The following is a 23,852-nucleotide window of genomic DNA, read 5'->3' on the forward strand; positions in this document are numbered from 1 at the left end:
CAACTCATCTCTCTCTCTCTCTCTCTCTCTCTCTCTCTCTCTCTCTCTCTCTCTCTCCCTCTCTCTCTCTCTCGTCTATATAGACAGACAGACAGAGAGAGAGAGAGAGATAAAAGGGTTGGTGTGGCTGGGGTTGTAGCTTAGTGATGGAGCACTCACTTAGCATGTGTAATACACTGTTTAGTTCTCAGCATCACATATAAACAAATAAATAAAATAAAGGCCCATCAAAAACTAAAAAAAGTATTTAAAAAAAAAAGAGCTAGCAGGGTGTCATTCATTGGTGGATACTTGCCCAGCATATGAAAGACCTTGGGTTCAATTCCCAGTACTGAAAAAACAAAGAAAAAAATAAAACAATAATCACAACAACACAAAGCTGGATACCAAATTAAATATGCAACATTAGTTCATTTTCTCATTTTTGTTTATATGAATATATATCCCATTAAAAATCTAAAGAATATTTTTTATTGTTGCTGATCTATGGCTTCTGATTCTTCCATGATGAATATGTATTATCTATGTATTGAAAAAGCCATAAAATCATTATTTTAAAAACAAATGCTGAATATTATTTATCTTGGAATAAAACCATGTAGTCACTTTCTAAAATATTCATTATTCCCAAATAGATTTTATATAATATTTGGGATCTTAACGGAGTTATAAAATTAACCAACTTTCAAAGCATTTGCAGATTCATGCACACGGACAAATCTGTCACAGTTTTTTTGGTCTTTATTCCAACCCCCACTTATCACTTCAGGCCAATTTGTATCATTTCCCTGGCCTTCTCAACATTTGTGACATTTTCAATTCCATCTGCAGATTTAATTTATGTGCTGTGTATTCACATTTCCAAAGCACTAATAACTGGAGATATAAACTGGATGTAGTGCTCCCTGCTGCTCCACCTTGATACCTCCCACAACTGGACAGCTCCTTCTGCTTTACCTAGTTTTCAAGCCAGGCTGATTGAAACTGATTTTGCAAGTAAAATTCACTCAGACATTGCATCAAATGATTTATGAAATCCATGCAGCCGTGTGGTGTCCCATTAATCACAGACACTACAATAATTTATTTGTGTGCAGCAGTCCTTATAAATCAAATAAAATGAATTCCACAAGCACATATTCAGCTTTTGCAATAAGGTACATGGTATTATTCAGGGCACCATCCACATAATGCAATCTTAGCAGACTTGCAGATTCCTGAGCTTGGTCAAGCAACTAAAAATATGCTTTCATTTACTAATGCATGCCAAAGCTAAAGGGATTACTGCCTGTTCATACACTGAGTGAGTGAATTTCTTTAGGGGTCAGGTCTCAAATTTTTTAATGAAAACTGATGTAAATAAACAGAACAAATGAGGTACAAAAATAAGATCAGTATGAAGATTTTGTTAACAAACAGTCCAGAATTATACCTTCAAATATTGAGCACTTGAATGTCTTCACCATTTGGAGAGCTTCTTTCCATCATATTATAAAACAATTTTGTAAATTCTCATTTGAGACTGATCCACGTTTCACACAAAGAAAGCTTGTCTTCCTACATGGCAAGTCCACTTCATTTGTGAATATGTTTCATGTCTTAAAAACAGTTCAAAATTATTGCAGTCTGTGCCAATGTAAATCATATGTGTGTGAACATTTTTTCCAGAATTTTATTTATATATGATATTTTTTGTATAGTGATAGGATATAAAGTTAAGTATAAATATAAATAAAATGAGATTCTACCATGATTATTATCATATCATTCCTTTTTAAAAAAATCAACAATGCATCATGAATATCTTTACAGATACAATAAAAATTTGTGGTATCTGAGCTGGGAGTCAGGGCACACACCTATAATCCCAGTGGCTCAGGAGGCTGAAGAAGGAGGATCCTGAGTCCAAAGCCAGCCTCAGTAAAGGTGAGGCATGAAGCAACTCAGTGAGATTCTGTATCTAATTAAAATACAAACAACAAACAAAAAATAGGGCTAAGGATGTGGCTCAGTGGTCAAGTGCCCCTGAGTTCAATCTCCAGAACCATCCGCCCCACAAAATTATGATATCTGGATCAGGAATACATCCTGCTAAAACTTCATATATGTTGCCAAACTTCTTTCCAGAAAAAAAGGAACTGTGTTGTAGTACTATCAATAATTCATGAAAGTCCTTGTTGCCTCCAGCCTTGCCAGTCCTGGATATTGCCAGTCATTAAGGTTTTTGTGAATCTAATAGATGAAAATTGTTTTCTCACTATAATTTGCATGTCTTTGACTATATTTGCTTAAACTATTTTTGTATGTTTATTTGTCATTTTTATTTCTTCTTTGGGGAATTAATTGATTTTGTATATTTCCATGAGGGACAATATTCATCAATTTTTTTGATTGAAGGAACTATTTTTATACTAAGCTAATGGTGTTTTAAAATCAAAACCAGGCTAGGAATCTAACAAGTCTAATTTTCTAGTATATTTATAATTGGATCAAAGGGCAGTACCAAAAATATTTTGGGGAAATGACAATATTCTTAGGAAATGGGTATATATATATTGTTTCAAGGTAACAGCATTATTACTTTGAAAAACAACACTATCTATAATTTTCTATTTGTTTAAATAAAACATTATAATTCTTTATGTTTGATGGAAAGCTTGTGCTCTGAAATCAGATACCCTATCTCCAAATCCTGACTCTCCGATTGATAACCTATAACCTGATCTAAGACAAGTTGCTTAACTGATTTGTGCCTAGTTTTCCTCATCTATAAAACCAAGATAATGGTCCCTGTTATGTAGAATTGTTTGGGGATTAAACAAGAGAATGTACATAAAGTCTGGGAACAATATACATAATCAACAAATAATAGTTACCATTAATTTCATTAACTGTAATAATATCTGGATTCATGGCCTGCTGAAACCTAAACCACCAATTTTATTTTTACACACACACACACACACACATATATATATATATATATATATATATATATATATATATATATATAGTAGATGGACACAATACCTTTACTTATTTATCTTTTTTTCATATAATGCTGACAATCGAACTCAAAGCCTCATGCGTGCTAGGTGAGTGATCTACCACTGAGCCACAACCCTAGCCCCAAGTTTTACTTCCTGAAAGCATTTTTAATGTGTGTTTCACTGCATCATTGGCAAATAAACTGCTCTGATGATATGCTTAGAGTCTCAAACTTTATTTTAGTAACTAAAAAAAAAAATAAAGTTTAGAATGAGAAACAAGGAACTCTCCCTTTAATCCTTTGATGGCTTCAGAATGTAACAATGTCAGAATAAAGATGTAAAATCTTCACACAGATCTGGACACTGACATGTACAGTTTCTGCCTCATCTAAGCAGGATTTAGCCTAGTAGTAAGATCAGGATGAGCTGGATGTTGGGGAGTTAAGAAAGACCTGTAAGCCCAGTTAGCCAGTAAGACTTGGGCGTACTCCTAGTTCTAAACAGGTAAATGGCCACCACCCTGATCAGCAACTAGGGACGTGGAAACACAGTGAAACCTAGCAGAGACATTTTGATGTGGAATATGATAAGCATTTCAGACTCCAGGACCAACAAGCTGCTCCTGGATGGAAAGCAACATAGTGTCAACATGAAGTCACCAGAACCTTGACCTGATCTTGACTCAGGCACATTGCCTATGGCCCTTTGGAATAATTAAATCATTTCTCTGAGCCAGTTTCTCTTCTGTAAAAAAAATATGTCTCATCATAACTTATGATGAGATTACTCTGAGGATTAAAAGAGATATCAAAAACATTTAACATATACTCAGGCTCATGTGTTCAATTAATGATTTCTAGAAAGCAGAGGAGACACTATGTTTAAGAACTAAACTGCATGGGTGCTGATCAAGCATTACAGATGGCTGACCAAAGAGGACAATTAAAAGTGACCCCCCACCCCCCAATGAACAGGAAAGTTGGACCAACCAATAAGAAGAGATGCAGCCCTGAACACCCTATTGGTACATATTGCTTCTTAAAGAAGAGAAAGGAGTTTCTCATATTGAATAAAGATCCCAGAGTTGGGAGTTTGGAGCAAATATTCAATAGAGCTCCATCTAGCAAGCCACATACACTCTGAAATCAGACAGAGGGAAAGAACTCAAAACTGCCTGGCACTGGTGTAGCCTTCTGGCCCTGGGTGCTCCTAGGCTAGCCGCGGTGGCCACTGTGCTGGCGGGCGCTCTGAACGCGGCGATTCTCCCATTTCTCTGGGTGCGCCCCGAACCAAGGCAAGCAGAGAAGCAGCGCCGAGCAGTAGCGCGTCAGGCTGCTGGAGGAAGAGGAGAAGGAGGGAAAAGATGAGGAGAAGGCGTGCAAGGGAGGAAGGGCCTGGCCGCCCAGGTGGGAGGAGGAGGAGGGGGAGGGGGCCAGCCAGGCCAAGAGGGGTGGGGGGGCAGTCAATTAGGGGAGCGCTGCTGGGGGGGCGAGGTCTGGGAGATGAGGTAGGATGGGGGATAGGGCAGCCGGAGCAGCTGAGGCTCCAGCCATAAACAAGCACCTGGAGGAGCCCTGCAGGAGTGAGGTGAGCTGAGCGCACAGAGTAGACCCGTGGACCTTCTGCAGCGCCACCGCGCCCACTCCGCGGCTCAGGAGGCGGGACAGGCTCCGAGGCTGCGCAGCCGCTGCTGGCGGGCCAACTAGGAAGAGAACACTGAGGAGGCGCCGCCAGCCCCGCCTGGAGCTCAGCGCGGCCACCGCAGCCGCCAGAAGTTTGGGTTGAACCAGAGCTGCCGGGAGGACACTTCCCCCCCCCCATAAGATAAGAAAGAAATTTCAAGAAAGGCAGATGAGGCCAGGAGTGGTGGCTAATGCCTGTGATCCCAGTGACTCTGAAGGCTGATTTAGGAGGATCACAAGTTCAAAGCCAGCCTCAGAAATTAAGTGAGGCCCTACACATCTTAGTGAGACCCTTTCTCAAAATGAAAACAAAACAAAAAGGAGGCTGGGGATGTGGTTCCGTGGTTAAGCACCCCTGGGTTCAATCCCCAGTACCAAAAAAAAAATGCAGATTATAACATCTAAAGAAACAGTACATAAATGAGGAAAGAAAAGGGTCCGGAAGAGATTATTAGAGACCTTCTTCAGAGGATTTTCTTGGGTTGGTAAAAGCCAGATTGTAGAAGATCAGGGGGGTGAATGAGAAAGTAAATGAAGTGGAAACATCTAGGCTGGGAAAGGAAGGAGCAAGACAGAGGAGGCATGTGGGTAGATAAAAGGGTCTAAGAGACTTTGGGAGCTTTAGATAAGAAAGAATTGAACATTTTTCTTATATTGAGGAGAATAGTCTAATTAGACATCCCTGTCTAGTTATATACTAGACTATTCAACCTCCCAGTTGAAGACATATGAGATATGATTGAAATCCTTGAAGAATCCCTGGGAAGTCAACTAGGCTGGGAACGGTGGGATCACATGAAGAAAGATGAATCAACTTGGGAAAGAAACTGGGCATTAGATAAAGTGGAAACATTAAGGGAAGAGGTAAAGGTACTTTATTTGTGATTGAGCTTTCTCTGACTTTGAAATTTGAGGCAGACTCATTGGGCAGACTACCTGTGAAAGCTGAAAGTTTGTAATCCTTGCTGAGGTGAATAGAGGAGGGACTCCCCAAAAATCCCTGTTGTCTGTGGCACACAACTCTCAGGTACTCAGCTTAGATTTGGTTTAAGGGCACTAAACTCTATCAATATTGTTTAATTCAAGTATTTTTTAACTGTGGGAGAATAATTCAACTTAAACATTTAAGACATCTGGTGCTTAAATACCTGTTGGAATGAAATGTGACCATTTCCCAAGATTGTTAATATTCTTATTTGTTACACAGCCCTCTATGTTAATATTAATTGCAAAATACTTTGTTTTCATATGTATGTTTTCTCAGCTTTTAATAATATACGTTTATCCTTTAAAATTAAAATTAATTCAACTTATTTGATTCAATTCATAATAGCTGATTGGTGTTGAGGTGCTGAGTGTAAGGCCAGGAGGTTTATGATTTAAAAAATGATCATACATTTAGAAAATTTGAAACTGATTTTGTTTTCATTAGGACCAAATGAAATTGCTGATAGCTCATCATTTTTCCCCTCCAAAAATGTTAACTTCACATAGTTTAACCTAGAATATGTGTTATCTTTATTAGGAAATAAATACCTAATATTTTCCAAGTAAAAAATAACTATCCATCAGTTTAGAGAAGTTAATACACAAAATTCTAGTAAGGCATAGAATTATATACTAAGAAAGACATTTGGCATTATTTAGGCATTTACTTGTAAATCCGTTTGAAGGAATTTCTTAAAGGTATTTATTGTGATATTTTATATGCCATTTTCAATTTTCTGCTGAAAATTTCACCAAAATTATTTTTTATCTAAGATGAAGATCAAATGGAAAAATAGTCCTGTCCAGTATTAGGAGAAGGACTTTACAGTTGTGGCCTCATTCCTGGAAAATCTCTTATGTTTGCAACTATGGAACTATTGATGTTCATTTTAGTTCAGCATATGCCACATCTGAGTACCAAGATGTCAGACTCTCCAAGTCACATAGCCACTAAAACCCGGCTGTCAGAAGAAAGTGCTCCTCTGGTGTCAGCCACAGTCACTATTCCCTCTGATTTACAGTCCCTTTGTTCACCTGCTGGTACAGTATTGATCAGTATTTCAAAATGCATTATAAGCAGTAATGAAAGTGATCTTGCCTTGAATTTTAAACACTTATAATTTATTTTTCTCTTAAATCTCAAGTGTGAAATGAGAGGTCAGTCTTTTAAAAAGATTTATGTACTTTTAAGATCCTATAAAGATTAAAGATTCAAAAAATGAAAGACCTAAGCTGACTTTTCAGATATGTTTCAAACAAGACAGAACTGCAGACTGGGAAGATAGTAAGGTAGAATTACAAAGCTCATTATTTTCTAATCTGGTTTACATTCATGAGCAACATTGAAAAGCTAAAGAATTTCAGAGGAGAGTGATAGCCATCTCTAAGGAGTATCTAAAGAAATCATGACTAGTAAATATAATAGATATTGAAAAACTGTTGTATGGAAGCAAACTTTCCTTGTTTTGCTGGAAAGTAAAAATAATTATTAGTAAACATACTGGTAAATTTCAGTATAACCAAGGGACAATTTTTTGATTCTTACAGTTACCCTACATGTGTAAAAAGAATGACTTTCTCTCCTTGGAGTTTTGTAGGAAGCTACCTATAAGAATAGTGAAGGGATTCTTTTGTTAAGTGTGTGGTTGATTTTTTTTTAGTTGTAGTTGGACACAATATCTTTATTTTATTTATTTTTATGTGGCGCTGAGGGTGAAACCCAGCACCTCGAACATGCTCAACCACTGAACCACAACCCCAGGCCCCCCCACCCCCACCACCATGGTTGAATTTTTATCCACAAATTCTGGGATTCTATAATTTCTTCTTTGCTTACCTCAGTAGTCTTCTCATTTTCCTGGCTTGATTAGGCTGCCTTTAGTACACTGAAGTTTAATTATATATTTTAGAATTACTAATAAGATTCACCAGGTAACTTAGATGCTTCTCAATGTATATGGTAGTTTTCTCTTTCTGTTTTTCTATCTTCTTTTTCATTTTAATTATGAAGGGCATGGACTACTAAATAGGTGAAATATTAGCAGTAACAAAATGGCTGGGTTGGAAAAAGAAAATATCAGTTCTCTCTTCTCTAAAATAAATGGCAATTTCTTATGTTCTTTTTCAAACATTGAATTATAGTAAAAGTAATGTAGCAAATTTTATATAAAAACAAAGAAAATAAATAATATGAAACCATAGTCAGCCAGGCATGGTGGCATGCACTCTAGTCCCAGCTATTCCAAAGGCTGAGGCAGAAGGATCACTTTAGCCTAGGAATGTGGGGCCAGCCAGAGAAACAAAGTGAGACCCTGTCTAAAGGAAGAGGGGAAAAAAAGACAAACATAATTAATTGTAAAAAAAATAAGGAATGGAAACTTCTACAGTGGCATTGAGTAGTTATGAGGTAATCTGATTTGTTTTTATTTTAGGATGTATGACAATCCTGCCTACAATTCTGTTCTTAATTGCAAGAATATTAAAAGACACAGCAATAAAGTCTGCAGACAATCAGGTTCCTCTACCAGTCAGTGCAGCTCTTCAAGGGATTAAAAGTATCGTGACGCTTTCAATGGCCAAAACTGACAGCTCTAATTCATAGCACTCTTGCATGTATCCTGGAATATTCACGACCAGGTAACCTGTCAGAGTTTTTTAAAACCTTTGATCTGTTCAGATATCTATCTGTTCCCTAATTAATTAATTATTTAAGTATTCTAATCAGAAAATTGCTGTATAACATTGAATTAACTCAGAGAGGTGCATTAGTCACATTTTTTGGATTTGAAGTTTCAATAACTCTGTCTGAATCATTGACTTTATATATCTTTGTCTTAGAACTTTCATATATACTGGAAAGTTTAAAAAAAAGATATGATATATACCCAGAATTGACATGTGTTAGTATAATTGATATAAAATTGGAAAGAAGTTCAAGTATCTGTCACTATTGCAGTGTACCCTAAATGGAACCATAAACTTGGTATTGATATATTTTATTCCAGAAATTTCCCTATTATAAATTATATTTTCTATGTTAATATGTATCAATTATTCTAACAAATATACTTAGTTTATATATATGTATATATGCATTATATAGAAAGTAAGATAAGTAACCATGAATGATATATATTTTTGTACTATTTAATTTACATAAGTAATGTTATAATATCCCATTCTACTTTTTTTCCTTCTGTAATTAATTTTTGGTTCTATTAATGTAGATAAATAAAACCTTCATTCATTCTTAACTCCTATGTAGCTTTACATCACATTTATTTGTTCAATTATTCATTCCTGTCAATGGATATTTTTGCTGTTTTTAGTTTCTCCCAAATAAAAACGTTGCTTTAGCAAACATGGATTGATTTTGCATGTGTGCTGTGAGAAATTTTCTAGGGTATATATCTATAAGTGGAATTGATGGCATATATTAACTTCCATTTTATCAGACATCTCCAAATTGTTCTCCAAAGTAGCCAAGTGAATTATCACTCACATCAGCAGCATAAGATGATCTTTGTTTCCCCATATCCTGACCAATACTTGGTATTATTTGGTTTCCAAATTTTGTTATATGATGGCTAATATGTCCTATCATGTTGCTTTAATTGTTACTTCTCATTTTCCTAATGAATATAAGTATTTTTCATGTTTGTGTTTCATTTGGAGGGAAATCCTTAGTCATGTTTTTGTCCATTTTCTTCTGTGTTTGGCTTTTTCTCTCAAGTTTTTTTCTTTTTTGGCCATAAAGAAAATGTAGAAGAACTAAAAAAAAGAATAATAAGGAAAGATTTGTCCTGTTGCCTAATACAAAAATTCCACATAATTTAAAAATGTTTAGTAGCCCAGGAATCAGTGGATGGGACAGTAGAACAGAAGAGATTTCTATAGAAGACACATGTATTTTAAGCAAATAAACAATAAATATGATTTATTTATGATTCTTCAAATGGGTGTACCAATTAACTGTTTGAGAAATAAATTCTCATTATCCCTTCATCTTATATCATGATTTAAAATAAACATGAGATAAATTTAAATGGTAATATAAAATGTTTAAAATAAGAAAACAAAGAAAATACAGATGAGCTTTTTTTGGCAGAATGGCAAAAGACTAACTATAAGTCAGTGAGAGATACTGCAGAGGAAATATACATATACATAGACTGATATATTGGCCTATGTAGACATCAAAGCATCTTACATTGAAAAGTATCTGAAAAACTAATAATAATATCTATGCCACTGTTTATTCTATTAACAAATAAAGAGGTCTTATAAGAGAATTAATAACCAATAGAAGAAAGAACAAAGGAAAGAAGGCACATTAGGTAAAAGTGGTGGTGCACGCCTGTAATCCCAATGACTAGAGAGGCTAACACAGGATTGCCAGTTTGAGACCAGCTTCAGTGACTTAGTGAGGCCCCGAACAGCTTAGTGAGACCCTGTCTCAGATTTTAAAATAAAAAGGACTGGGGATGTGGCTCAGTGATAAAGTAGGTTAAATTCCCGATACCAATTAAAAAAAGTAAAAAGAAAGAAAATGCATACTTGGGGCTATATGTTGCTCAGTGGTAGAACAATTGATTAGCATGCATGAGGCACTAAATTTAATCCATAGTACCACACACAGAGAATGCATACTCTTTGGCCTTGTTAATTAAAAAATTAAATTCAAAATTATTTATCATCAATACATTTATTTTACAATAATAAAATGTGTTATAAATATATTTGTCAGTGGGAAAAATTATTCATGATGATATATTAGTTTGAATTATATGTCCATTTTATCTGTTATATATCATATTTTTAAGAAAACATATATATATAATTAACTTAGACCAGAAGAAATTAAGTCAAAACCTAGAAATTAAACCTAAACTGTCACTGGATGGTAGAATTACAAGTTTTATTTTCTTATTTTCTTTTCCATATGCTTTTTATATTTTGAATAATGTACAGATATTTAGAATGTGATTTTTTTAAAAAAAATCATGTATAAGGGAAAAACTTTAGTTATATTAATGTAACTGAAATTATTTTAGCTTTATAAAGTGTTAATATTTTGCATCTTAACATAGATTTTAACAAACTTAAAAAGATTAAATGCCTCATATATGAATGTATGTGCAGATTGATAGATAAATAGAAATATCAGGAAGAAGAAATGCTTAAGAATTTGTTATAAGTAGTTTAGTTTTAATTTTGTTGAACATATCTAGAATATATATATACACAAACACACACACACACACACACACATATATATATATATATATATATATATATATATATATATATATATATAATGTAGTTGGACACAATACCCTTATTTTATTTTATTTTTAAGTGGTGCTGAGGATCAAATCCAGTGCCTCGCATGTGCTGGACACTCTATCACTAAGCCCCAGCCCTAGCCCTACAATATCTTTATTTTTTATTTTATTTTTTCTATGTTGTGCTGAAGATTGAACCCAGTGCCTCACACATGTGAGGCAGGCACTCTACCACTGAGCTGCAGCACGAACCCTAAATTGTCAATTAAAAAAAAATTTTTTTAGTTGTAGAGGGATACAATGCCTTTATTTATTTATTTTTTTAAGTTTAATTTTATACGGTGCTGAGGGTCAAACCCAGTGCCTCACATGTGCTAGGCAAATACTGTACCACTGAACCACAACCCCAGACCTAAATTGTCAACATTAACAGAAAGTGTTTGCTATTTTATCAAGCTGGTTCATTATATGAAGTGAATTTGAAGGTCTGATAATACAATTAACTTGCCTAAGATATTCTGTCCAGAGCTGAACTCACAGGAGTTATACTTATGAATGAAGGATCAAAGCCATGGGAATATTGATATAGTATAAGGCTAGCAATTCCCTTAATCCTTTTTTTAAAGATAGAGAGAGAAAGGAGAGAGAGACAGAGAGAGAGAGAGAGAGAGAGAGAGAGAGAGAGAGAGAGAGAGAGAGAGAATTTTTTAATATTTATTTTTTGTTTTCGGCAGACACAGCACCTTGGTTTTTATGTGGTGCTGAGGATGGAACCCGGGCCGTAAGCATGCCAGGCGAGTGCGCTACAGTTTGAGCCATATCCCCAGCCCCCTTATTTCTTGCTTAAGAAAAAAATATATAATGAAGAATTTCCATTTGGAAACCCTACTTCTTTACTCTAAGAGCTGAGATATTTTATTTTGAAATATGTGTATGCGTATTTATGTGGACATACATACACATGTACATAAATCCCATCAAGAATGCTGCAAAACTTTTTTTTCACTTTTAATCCTTTGATTTTTGAAATAAATTTCAAACTGAATTTTTTTTTTAGAGAGAGAGAGAGAGAGAGAATTTTAATATATATTTTTTAAATTTTAGGTGGACCCAACATCTTTGTTTGTATGTGGTGCTGAGGATCGAACCCGGGCTGCACACATGCCAGGCGAGTGTGCTACTGCTTGGGCCACATCCCCAGCCAGTCAAACTTAATTTCAAGTGTAGAAAACACCAATATACCCTCCTCCTAGATTCACCAGTTAACATTTTGCCTCAAGGATTTATTATTATCCACATAACCCTTATACCTTTATTTTTTTTAAAAAAAATTTAGTTATACACTGATACAATATCTTTATTTTGTTTATTTATTTTTATGCAGTGCTAAGGATAAAACTCAGTGACTTACATGTGGGAGGCCAGTATTCTGCCACTAAGCAACAACCTCAGCTTCTGTACCTTTATTATTAATTTTGCTGAACCATTTGAAAATATGTTGAAGTCATCATGACTCTTTAAATACTTCACAGATTTCCTAAGAACAAGAACATTCCTTACATGATAATAGAAGAATTATAAAATTTAGGCAATTTAACATTGATAAAATGCTGTTATCATTCATATGCATATTTTAAATGTCCTAATCATGACTTTTATAAAACTTTTTCTTTTCCTTAGTTGTCATATTTCTTTAGTTTTCTTTAATCTGGGATAGTTCCTCAGGCTTAATCTTTTGTGACATTAATGTTTTTTTGTTTGTTTGTTTTTAAGTTGTAGTTGGACACAATACCTTCGTTTTTTATTTATTTATCCACTTGTTTTTTATGTAGTGCTGAGGATCCATGTGGTAGGCGAGCACTCTACTGCTGAGCCACAATCCCAGCCCCATGACATTAATATTTTTGAAGAGTGCAGGCCATCTACTTTTGTAGAATGTTTCAGAATTTTGAGTTATCTATTTTTTTCTTTACTTTTATGCATTTTTGGAAAAATACTATATAAATATTGTTATGTCTTCTCAGAGCATTATATAAGAAAGCATATAATGTTGCTTTGTCTCATTATTGGGAATCTTAACTTTAATGACTTCGTTAAGATCGTATCTGCCTTGTTTCTCCACTATACAGTTGTCATTTCTCCCTTTTACAACTAACAAGGAATCAATGGGGAGATATTTTGAAACTACCTTAATTGGTTGCTGTCTATATAACTTGCACACAGTGGTTTTAGTATCCTTTTTGCCTGAATTATTTATAATTACATGTTTCAAAATGGTAACATTTTAATTTATTTTCTTGATAAACTTTGATTAATGTTAGGAGCAGGAGAGAGTTGTTGAAGATTAAATTTCCAAAAGTTTTGGAAATGGCACTTTTTTTCCATTTTTCATTTTCAGAAGATTCTGTGTCCACACCTGATGAAGTTAGCATGCTGACAGCAATTGCACTCTTCCTGTGGTCTGCTGTAGTGAAATAATAGGAGTTCAGTCATTACAGAATGGCTGCATGAACACATTTAAAAATGCATTAAATTCATGTGACCCATGGGTAAGTTACACCTAAGCAAACATTCCACTTTATCAGGAGAATATCTGGTTGATTCACTAAAATGTGTTATATATAAGGAAAACCTAAATATTTACAGTAAGAGTTTTAAATGGAAAAACTAGAAAATATCACTGGGTTTAACTATAAAGGAAACACATTTGTATGTTTACTTAAATATGCAGAAATTCTCTAATATCTTTGATTAGTTCTCGGCCATATTAGGAGAGATTTTCAGGGTTTCCAATATTTATTTAAATGATACTCACTACATTAATGGATAAATTTATTATTACATGTTTTAATAAGCCTATTCAAAACTTGTTTGTTTAGAAAACATGTTTTATTATTTTACAGTGGTGAAGTCTTAAGTTATGATTATCAAATCTTCTGTGTATCAGGAAAAATAAAACAACTTAGGAACATTCCTGGCTCCCTAGCTCCCTGAATCAGGGTCTTCAGAGTTGTGACTCAGGAATCTGTATTTTTAAAATGCTCCCCAGGTATTTCTGATGTCAGTGAAGTTTGGCAATTTGTATTCTACAAATTGCTGAAACAATTTTATTCCACTATTTTCCCCCAATACTTACAACTTTTCTTCCTTTCCTTCTTCCTTTTTTAAAAAATAATTATTCATATGAAGTTTTTTCTAATCTAAAAGCCAGTGAGACTTTATTTTCTATGGCTACAAAACTTAAATTGGTATAAAGAATTATTTTGAGAGATTCCGATTTTTTTGAGAGGTTTATTCAGTTAGCTTATTGAAAGAAAGTTCCATTACTCTCTTTCATTTCTCTTATATGGAAAATAACATTTATATTTTCATTGTGCTGTATTACATACATATTAAGATGTAATGTGATTGTAGAGCAGATAAGAACTATCATGTGTTAATTGATTGAATGATCTCCTTACATAGGTTCAAGCCAAATGTTACCAGCTTCTCCTCTCAGTCTTCCAGCATTCCAACCATGCCCTTTCAACTCCCTACATCCATTCATTAGCCCCCATAGTGGTTGAAAAGCTAAAAGCTGTTGAAAGAAACAGACCAGCCAGTAACAATGAACTTTTGGCTGTTCAAGAGGGAATTAAAGTTCTTGAAACATTGGTTGCTCTTGGTGAAAAACAGAACAGTAAGTATTTTTAATAAAAAGCCATTACTCCAAAATGAAGATCTGTATTAGACATAAATCTTATTTGATATTGGACATAGGCATTTTCAACAGTAAGTTTACTAAGGAGCAATTACTGTCTGAAAGCATAATATATTTGCTTATGTTAGTAACATAATGCATTGAATTGATTATTATTATTATTTTTTTTATTGGTCGTTCATAACATTACATAGTTCTTAATACATCATATAACACGGTTGATTGACGTGGATTATGAACTCCCGCTTTTACCCCGTATACAAATTGCTGTATCACATCAGTTTCCCTTCCATTGATTGACATATTGCCTTTCTAGTGTCTGATGTATTCTGCTGTCTGTCCTATTCTCTACTATCCCCCCTCTGAATTGATTATTTTTATGAGCAGAAATTCTAAATGAATTACTGATGACATTTCAACATACTGAGTTTTAAATTTTCTGGGAATATATCCTTTAAGACTGAGGAAAAATACATATGTCCATTAGATTTTTAAAAAATTTTTTTAGATGTAGTTGGACACAATATCTTTATTTTATTTGTTTATTTTTATGTGGTGCTGAGGATCGAACCTAGTGCTTCGTACTTGCTAGGCAAGCGCTCTACCAGTTTCAGTTGAGTTGACTCAACTGAAAATTATTTTAACTATTAAAGGCAGTAAGATCAGTGCTGGGATTACACAATGAATTAGATTTAGAACTCATCTTTATGAAGTTCACAGTAGTAAAATAAAAATACACATAAAATTATATTGATTTTTCTAACATGCCATACTGTCAGTGATAAATTTTCTACCAAAATAACCTATATATTAATTTATTACTAATTTCAACTAAATTTATCAATTTCTCTAAAACAGTTGTCTCTAACTTTCTCAATTTTGACACTCCTTCCATGCATATATTAGTAATTGCCTCTTTTTCTTTCTCCCCATAATCTGTGAATCATTAATCATCAGATCAAATGAATTTGTCTTTTACATTCATCTGTTCATTTTTCTCTTCTGCTATCATAGTTCTAGACTATAGATTTTTAGAAGGGAGTTATTGCAATGGACTTCCTTTCTTTTCATTTTTTCTTTCTTCTCCTTTTCTTTCCCTCTTTTCCTCTGTTCAGGGCTTTGTGGACCTTGTACATGCTAAAGCTTATGCTTTTTCACTGAGTATCAACTCCAGTCCTGCAATAGATTTTCAAAAACCTCTACTACCTTTCCAGTTTCCTGTGAAAAATTTTTAAGAGAAAGAGTATTTGCAAATGAGATAATTAAGAAAAAGTTGAGGGCTGGGGTTGCGGCTCAGTGATAGAGCACTTGCCTAGTGCATGTGAGGCTTCAATTCTCAGCACCACATAAAAATAAATAAATACATAAATAAAGATATTGTGTCCATCTACAACCAAAAATTTTTTAAAAAGCAATTGAGTGATAGTGTTGAATGACAGGATAAAAGGTTATAACTCCCTTGACAAGGATGGAAGAGACATTGGGCCAGACAGTAGGCATTAGATTAAGACATTGCCACTTTCTTCTATGACATCTAACCATTATTTTTTCAGAAAAATAGAAGGGACTTTGGAAGAGTAGAAGTGTGCTTTGCAGGTAGGGGGACACATTGGGGAGGAAGGAGGCAAGGGGAAGGGGAAGAACTGGGGAATGTAGTTAACCAAATTATTCTAGGGACATTTATGAATATATCACAGTGCGTTCCAATTTATATGTAACTATAATGCATCAAGTGAAAAATAAGACCATAGAAGGAAGACCAATAGAAAAGAGGAAGGGAACCAGAGAGAAAGCAAACGAAAGGGAAGAGGTAAGGAGTATTAGGATTGAAATGGAGAAAACTATGTTACTTCTTTTATGAATATGTCAGAATGAACTCTCCTTTTATGTATAACTATAATGCACTGAAAAACAAACTTTAAAAAATCAAGGATAAAACAAATTCAAGAATTGAAAATTCATGCAGTGGCTCCGGAGGCTGAGACAGGAGAATTGCAAATTCAAAGAAGCCTCAGCAACTTAGTGAGACTATGCTTCAAAATAAAAAATATAAAAAGGGCTGGGGATATGCTCAGTGGTTAAGTGCCCTTGGGTTCAATCTGTAGTACCAAAAGAAAGGAAAAAGAAAATTTACCCTTTTGGAATCATATCACTCAATATAAAGGTAAGTCTAAAAATGTTGCTGTCAAATTAATATATTTATTCATTTATTTGATGGTACCCTCCTAATGAATGTTATATTCATTAATAAGATTAATTTGCCTGTGTGTGTGTGTGTGTGTGTGTGTGTATGTATTTGTGTGGTACTGACATTGAACAGGGCCTTAAGCACACTAGACAAGCATTCTACCACTGAGCTACACCTGCACTGTGTTTAGCCTTAGATTCTAATTTTTTAAAAAGCCAGCTACTTATTCTACCTTTTAAAAGCCTTGGTATAATAAAAAACATTTGTAATCTGAATAAAGCTTTCCAAGGCTATAAAATGACTTCACATATTATAAAATTCCTCTATTTAAAGTGTACAATTCAGTTGTTTTATTATAATCACAGGATAGTACAACTCTCACTATAGTCAATTTTGAACATTTTAATTACTCCCAAAAGAAACTCCATATTTTTTACCTGTCATCTCACAATTTTCCATTTCCCATCAGCCTTAGGCAACTGCTAATCTACTTTCTGTCTCTATAAATTTTCTACAGTGGTATTTCATATAAATGAAATCATATAATATGTGGTCTTTTGTGACTGTTTTTTTTATCTGTGCAAAATATTTCAAGGCTCATCCATGTTGTAGTGTGAATCAGTAATCCATTCCTTTTTATGGCTGAATAATATTCCATTGTATATATGCCACATTTTATCATCAACTGATATATTTTATGAGTTGAAGGACATTTGGTTACTTTCACTTTTTGCCTGTTATGAATATGATGTTCTGAATAATTATGTACCAGTTATTGTGTGTGTGTGTGTGTATATATATTTGTATACTTATATATACATATTTTTTTTGTTGTTTTGGGTACTGGAGATTGAATCCAGTGGTGCTTAACTACTTAGCCATATCCCCAGCCTTTTATATGTTTTATTTTGAAGCAGCATCTCACTAAGTCCTCAGGGCCTCACTAAATTGCTGAGGTTGGTCTTGAAATTTCTATCCTCCTGCCTCAGCCTCCTGAGTCACTAGGATTACAGGTGCACACCACCATGCCCAGCTGGATACATGTTTTAATCTTTTGAGTATATCCCTAGGAGTGGAAGTGCTGACTCAAATAGTAACTTTATATTTAACTTTTTAAGGCACTGCAAGACTGTCTTCTAGTCTCATTTTTTTGCACACATGCATGTGTACACATATCTCCTTTTCAGTCATCTATTTATATATTTATTTCTGCCTTGGCTATTTTTTGCTGTTCTTGGTATCTCTCAAACTTTTTCCATCATTACCCTTTTCAGGGTAGACTGCATCATATCTTAGTAATGTCTCTCTTCCCCTCCTCCCTGCCTCTCTCCTTTTCTTTCTCTCTCTCTCTGTTAGTACATCTTTATTCTTTCTCTAAATATTTTTAAGCCATTGATAACTTAAATTCTAATTATCTACAATCAACTATCAAAGGAAATTCTTTTTGATGCTTTGTATTTATTAATATTTCCCCAGCCCATGAGATTTTTACAACCCAAAAAATCATATCTATTTAGATTATAAACATCCAGTGTCATATAGCTAAAAGAAGAAGCAGCATTATAGCCAGTGAATTCTGAAGCATGATCTAAGTAGTTTAAATAGCATAAGCAATAAAGTATCTTCTGTTTGCTTTCCAAGTTCTCATTAATCAATATTATAAGTTTGGCTTCTCAATTTATCTAGAGAAAAATAAGCTCTGAAGTCAGGTGTTCCTGTTCTGAATAGATTCTACTAGTCACAGGGATAAAATACAGGACCACATCTACAAAATGAGTGGAAAATTTACTAGGTATTTTTTTTTTAGAGAGAGAGAGAGAGAGAGAGAGAGAGAGAGAGAGAGAGAGAGAGAGAATTTTTAATATTTATTTTTTAGTTCTCGGCGGACACAACATCTTTGTTGGTATGTGGTGCTGAGGATCGAACCCGGGCCGCACGTATGCCAGGCGAGCGCGCTACCGCTTGAGCCACATCCCCAGCCCCATAGGTATTTTTTCTTTGATCTTTTATGTATCTAAAAAGTACATCTGTCTTCATAGTTATCTGCTTATTTTTATCAAGAGTGAATCTTTGAATAATCCTTTAATATTGGCAAATAATAATAATATTAAGTTTGATAAATAGTCTTTACATGTGTGTAAAATTTTTGTTACAGTATGACAGCATAAAACATCAAATATTTCATGCAGGCACAGAAATTATAAAGTATTCCAGATCATGGGGCTTGGGATGTGACTTAGTGGTAGAGAGCTTTCCTAGCACATGTGAGGCACTGGGTTTGATCCTCAGCCACATAAAATAAATAAATAAATGAAGTTGCAAAAGAAATATTGCAGATCATTAACTATCAATAAAAGCTGCCATTTCTTGGCTGGGGCTATTGCTCAGTGGTAGAGCACTTGCCTAGCAAGCATGAGGCCCTGAGTTCAATCCTAAGCACTACATAAAAATAAATAAGATAAAAGCTTCCATTTCTGTTGAATGCCAGACTTGTGTTAGACACTTTATATTCATTATGTCTTCCGTTCAAACAATACTGAATGATGGATATAATTAGCCAATTTCCAAAACATTTAATTTATGAAATAACTATTTAATTATATGCATTACTATTCCTCACATTTGGGGGGGGTGGGTATCAGGGATTGAAGTCAGGGATGTTTAACCACTGAACCGCACCCCCACCTCTTTAAATAATTATTTTAATTTTTTTTTTATTTTGAGACAGTGTGTCACTAAATTTCTGAGGCTGATCTTGAACTTGCAGTCCTCCTGCCTCAGCCTCCAGAGTCAGTGGGATTACCAACCTATGCCACCATAACCAGCTACACATTTTCTTCATTCTTAATTGGAATTTTTATGTTTGTGTAAGAAATGACTAAAGTATAGCTATAAATAAATTTCTTTCCTTAATACTTTCCATCAGATGGGTTATTTTAAAAACCTGATTTAGTCATTATAAGTTCATCTCTAGTTCTTTCTTATACAGCTCACAGAATTTTACTTAAGTAAGAATTTTATATATCAATCATAACTATCCCAGGTTTTTATAAAATTTATCCTAAGCAAGCATGTGATAATCATGTCTACCAGTGACAAGTTACAACTACTCTTTCTTTCCCATTTACTCTATTCTTTTCCCAAAGAGGAATTTGTTTACACCCTTTGTCTGATATCCACAATTCTCTGTCTCTGTCATTGGAACTCATGGCTTTCTACCTCAGTATGTTCTCATACCTATAATGTCTTTTTCCCTACCCCACTACTGTCAATTCTAGTCAAAGAATCCATAAAATTTAAGTGGACTTCTTCGAGTATTCTAACTTCCATTATTGATACTTTCTTCCTTTCTTTTTCCTTTGTTTTTGACTATTTTCTTTACCTCTTTCTTCATTTCAAATTATTTCAAGTTAGAGAGAAAAATGGCTTTTGTTTTGTTTGTGAAAAAAAGGGCTTTAATCTTTTTGTTGGTTGGTTGGTTGGTTGGTTGGTACTGGGGATTGAATCCAGGGGTTTTTACCACTGAGCTGTATTGTCAGCCCTTTTTATTTTTAATTTTGAGTCAGGGTCTTGTTAAGTTGCTGAGTATTTTTGCTGAGGTTGCTGAGGCAACCTTGAACTGGGGATCTACTTGCTTCAGCCTCTGGAGTTGCTGGGATTACAGGATAGTGCTACTATGCCCAGCAAGGGCTTTAATCTTGTCCAATGAGCATATAAAGAGACTCAGAGGAAAAAGGAAAGTCAATTTTATATCTTGTTATGAATTAATTTATTTCAATCATTAAGTTTACATTCAGCAAAATTTTGGAAAAATTCCCAGAACCCACCAACCAGAACAAATGTTAATATTTGACTTTATTTATTTCCATAGTTGCAATCATCCTACATAGTGGATGTTGTATCTTGCTTTCCTCTATTTATTTTATAAGCATTTCCCCCATACTACTACTCTGAAAATATAAGAGGGATTTAGCAATGACATTTTGATGGCTGGCTACTTAATGTTGGATGTGCCATTATCAATATCCTGTACATGTACACTTTGTTTCCAGTTTTTACATTTCAATAAGTAATGTTGCATTTGACTTTTGAAAAGTCAAACTTTGTGTATTATTTTTTTAGGATAGATTTCCTAAAAGGGTTATAAAAATATGACCGTTTTCTAGTCCTACCAGGGACAAAAAAAAAAAAAAAACAGACTTGAATTTTGATAGATTGTTGAATCTTTAGAATGTAATTTTTTTGAATAAACAGATTTGAAAATGAAACTGGGTCACTCTTTTCCAAACTCCAAGAAAATAATATAAAGGAGACCTTTTACATTGCCATATATTTTGATATAACGCAGTGTTATATTTTTTTAATGGCATTTTAGTTGAGCAGCAAGTAGAAAAGTTAATGAGTTTGGCCTGTTTTTAGTGAATACTAAATTTTTGATAGTACTGTTTTAAATACTGTGAACCCCAGTGTGTATACATAGGAGGTGGAGAAGGGTAGAGAATGTCAAGGACAATGACAAACTGATGTTCATTTAAGCCAAGTGATTTAGAGGAACTCAGGTTTTAAAAGAACCATGTGATCATTAATTTTTACGTAGGAGGTCCAGGATAGCCCACCTGCATAAACAGGTCAGTATGTCACTGTAATTTGGAAAACACTTAAAAATGAGTTTCCTGGGGCTGGGGTTGTGGCTCAGAGGTAGAGAGCTTGCCTGGCATATGTGAGGCTCTGGGTTCCATCCTCAGCACCACATAAAGTAAAATGAAGACATTGTGTCCACCTATAACTAAAAAATAAATATTAAAAAAGTTTCCTAAACTGTAAAATAAAAATGGAGCTGGGTGTGGTGGCTCACACCTGTAATCCCAGTGGATCTGGAAGCTGAGGCAGGAGGATTGTGAGTTCAAAGTCAACTCAGCAACTTAGTGAGACTCTAAGTAACTCAGTAAGACACTATCTCAAAATAAAAAGTGCTGGCCTAGTGGTTAAGAGCCTCTAGGTTCAATCCCTAGTAAGCCACCCGCTCCTCAAATGGATTGCCTTATGACAGTGCTTTTATTCACACTGGACACATGAATAAGGAGAACTTGTATTCCGCTTTATCAAAAAATTTTGTGATATGATTCTCCAAGGCTGTCTTTTATTCATTCATTGGACAAATAATGTATGACAGATGTTGGGAATATAGTGGTCAAACAAAAAATCTATCATAATAGCCTTACATTCTGGCAGGAGATGGAATAAAACAATCACAGATGGTAGTAAAAAGGAAGGAATGGTATGAAATATGGCATGCAAGAGGACAAAATGTTCTTTTTAAAGGTTATCAGGAGCCCTTAAGATTTACTTTTTTGTTGTCATCTTTTTTTTTTTTTATAGCAGACATTGAACCCTGGGTTTCTTTACCACTGAGCCACATCCTCAGCCATTTTTTATATTTTATTTAGATACAGGGTCTTGCTCAGTTATTTAGTACCTTGCTAAGTTGAAATTGCTGACTTTGAACTCGTGATCCTACTGCCTCAGCCTCCTGAGCTGCTGGGATTACATGTATGTGCCACCATACCCAGCCACATTTACATCTTAAATAACCTGTTAGTTGTCTCAGAAACTCCTCAAACTTGGTTAATTTAAGATTGAACTCTTCATCTCCTTACCTAAAACCTGCTTCTGTGACCATGATCTCCCACTCAACAGCTAAATTCTCATTTTGCTTAAGACATAAGCATATCATCACTTACAATTCCGGCCTTCTCACTCACTGTGCTTAATATATCACCAGATCTCAATAAATTTTTTAAAAACATGGAATGCTTCACAAATTCACATGTCATTCTTGCACTTGGGCTGTGCTAATCTTCTCTGTGTGACTCCAATTTTAGTGTATATGCCGCCGAAGTGGGCACAAGTCTCAATATCTTACCAAATCCTTCCATGTGTCTTTATTATTACTGTTACTACCCTACTCCAGTTCCCCATGCTCATTTGCAGTACAGATGATTCTTGACTTAACAATGTTTCATCTTAAACTTTTTTGACTTTATGATGGTACAAGCAAGAGTGCTACACATTCAGTAAGCATCATACTTCAAATTTTGCATTTTAGTCTTTTCCCAGGTGAGGAATAGCCATAGGATAGTCTCTCTCCATGTTGAGTAGTGGCTGTGAACTGCTGCTCCTGGTCAGCTTCAGTTGAGCCTCGTGCTACTAAGAGGAAACACAACCATGTCTCTACAGTGTACCCTGTTGCTAAGCTAGGATGTTCGGTAGGTTAGGTATATTCATACATTTCTGACTTATGATGTTTTCAATTTAAGATGATTTTATCAGGATAAAACTCCCATTATAGGTGAAGAAGTAAAAATATAGCTGTGGATGGTAGGCTCAGCCTGGGTAGGAATGCAGCTATGTCACAACTTGTATAACACTGGTAAGTCACTTGTTTGTTTGGTTTTTTGCCTCAGTTTCTGTTTCTGCAAAATAAGAACAATAATACTGTTTATCTCATAGAGTAGCTCTGGATTTGCTGTTTTCTACACACAAAATCAAATGACATATATTAAAATTTGACACCTTATTAAAAACTCTTCAGCTGGTTACCTTAGATAAAGACCAACTCCTCAACACAATTCTCAAGGTCCTACATAACCTGGCCCCTGCCTTCTGGTATCTATGGCCATGTGTTAGTATCCTTAGATGTCCAATAAAGATCGAATTTACCTTATGGGGACATTGTAAAGTTTGAATTAAAACGCATGAAATGCTCTTCTTAGTACATGTTCAATAAATATTAACTATAAAATAATTGTTATTACTTTTTGTGTCAGCAATATTGGGTTTCTTTCATCATACTTTTCTTCCTCTGAGTATTTGAACTCTGCTTTAAAACTCCATTCTGCCCTCTTCCTTTTTAAAAAAATTAAGGAAGAATTAATTTTTAATTAATGTTGCAGCATTAATTTGGATATTGCCAAATACTAAGAATCATTTTATTTAAATTGTCTTGTTTTCCCTAGTAAA

General features: G+C 34.5%; 2 non-coding genes across 2 annotated transcripts; one reads left to right on the top strand and one right to left on the bottom strand.

Annotated features, from left to right (window-relative positions):
• Positions 1-16,069: 16,069 nt before the first annotated feature.
• Positions 16,070-16,194, top strand: LOC144252214 (U6atac minor spliceosomal RNA). The gene has a single exon (XR_013342929.1). It is a non-coding gene; the product is annotated as a U6atac minor spliceosomal RNA (small nuclear RNA).
• Positions 16,195-22,631: 6,437 nt separating this feature from the next.
• Positions 22,632-22,738, bottom strand: LOC144252210 (U6 spliceosomal RNA). The gene has a single exon (XR_013342926.1). It is a non-coding gene; the product is annotated as a U6 spliceosomal RNA (small nuclear RNA).
• Between the last annotated feature and the right edge of the window lie 1,114 nt (positions 22,739-23,852).

Source organism: Urocitellus parryii, unplaced genomic scaffold (assembly GCF_045843805.1).
Source record: "Urocitellus parryii isolate mUroPar1 unplaced genomic scaffold, mUroPar1.hap1 Scaffold_37, whole genome shotgun sequence".
Classification (NCBI taxonomy): domain Eukaryota; kingdom Metazoa; phylum Chordata; class Mammalia; order Rodentia; family Sciuridae; genus Urocitellus; species Urocitellus parryii.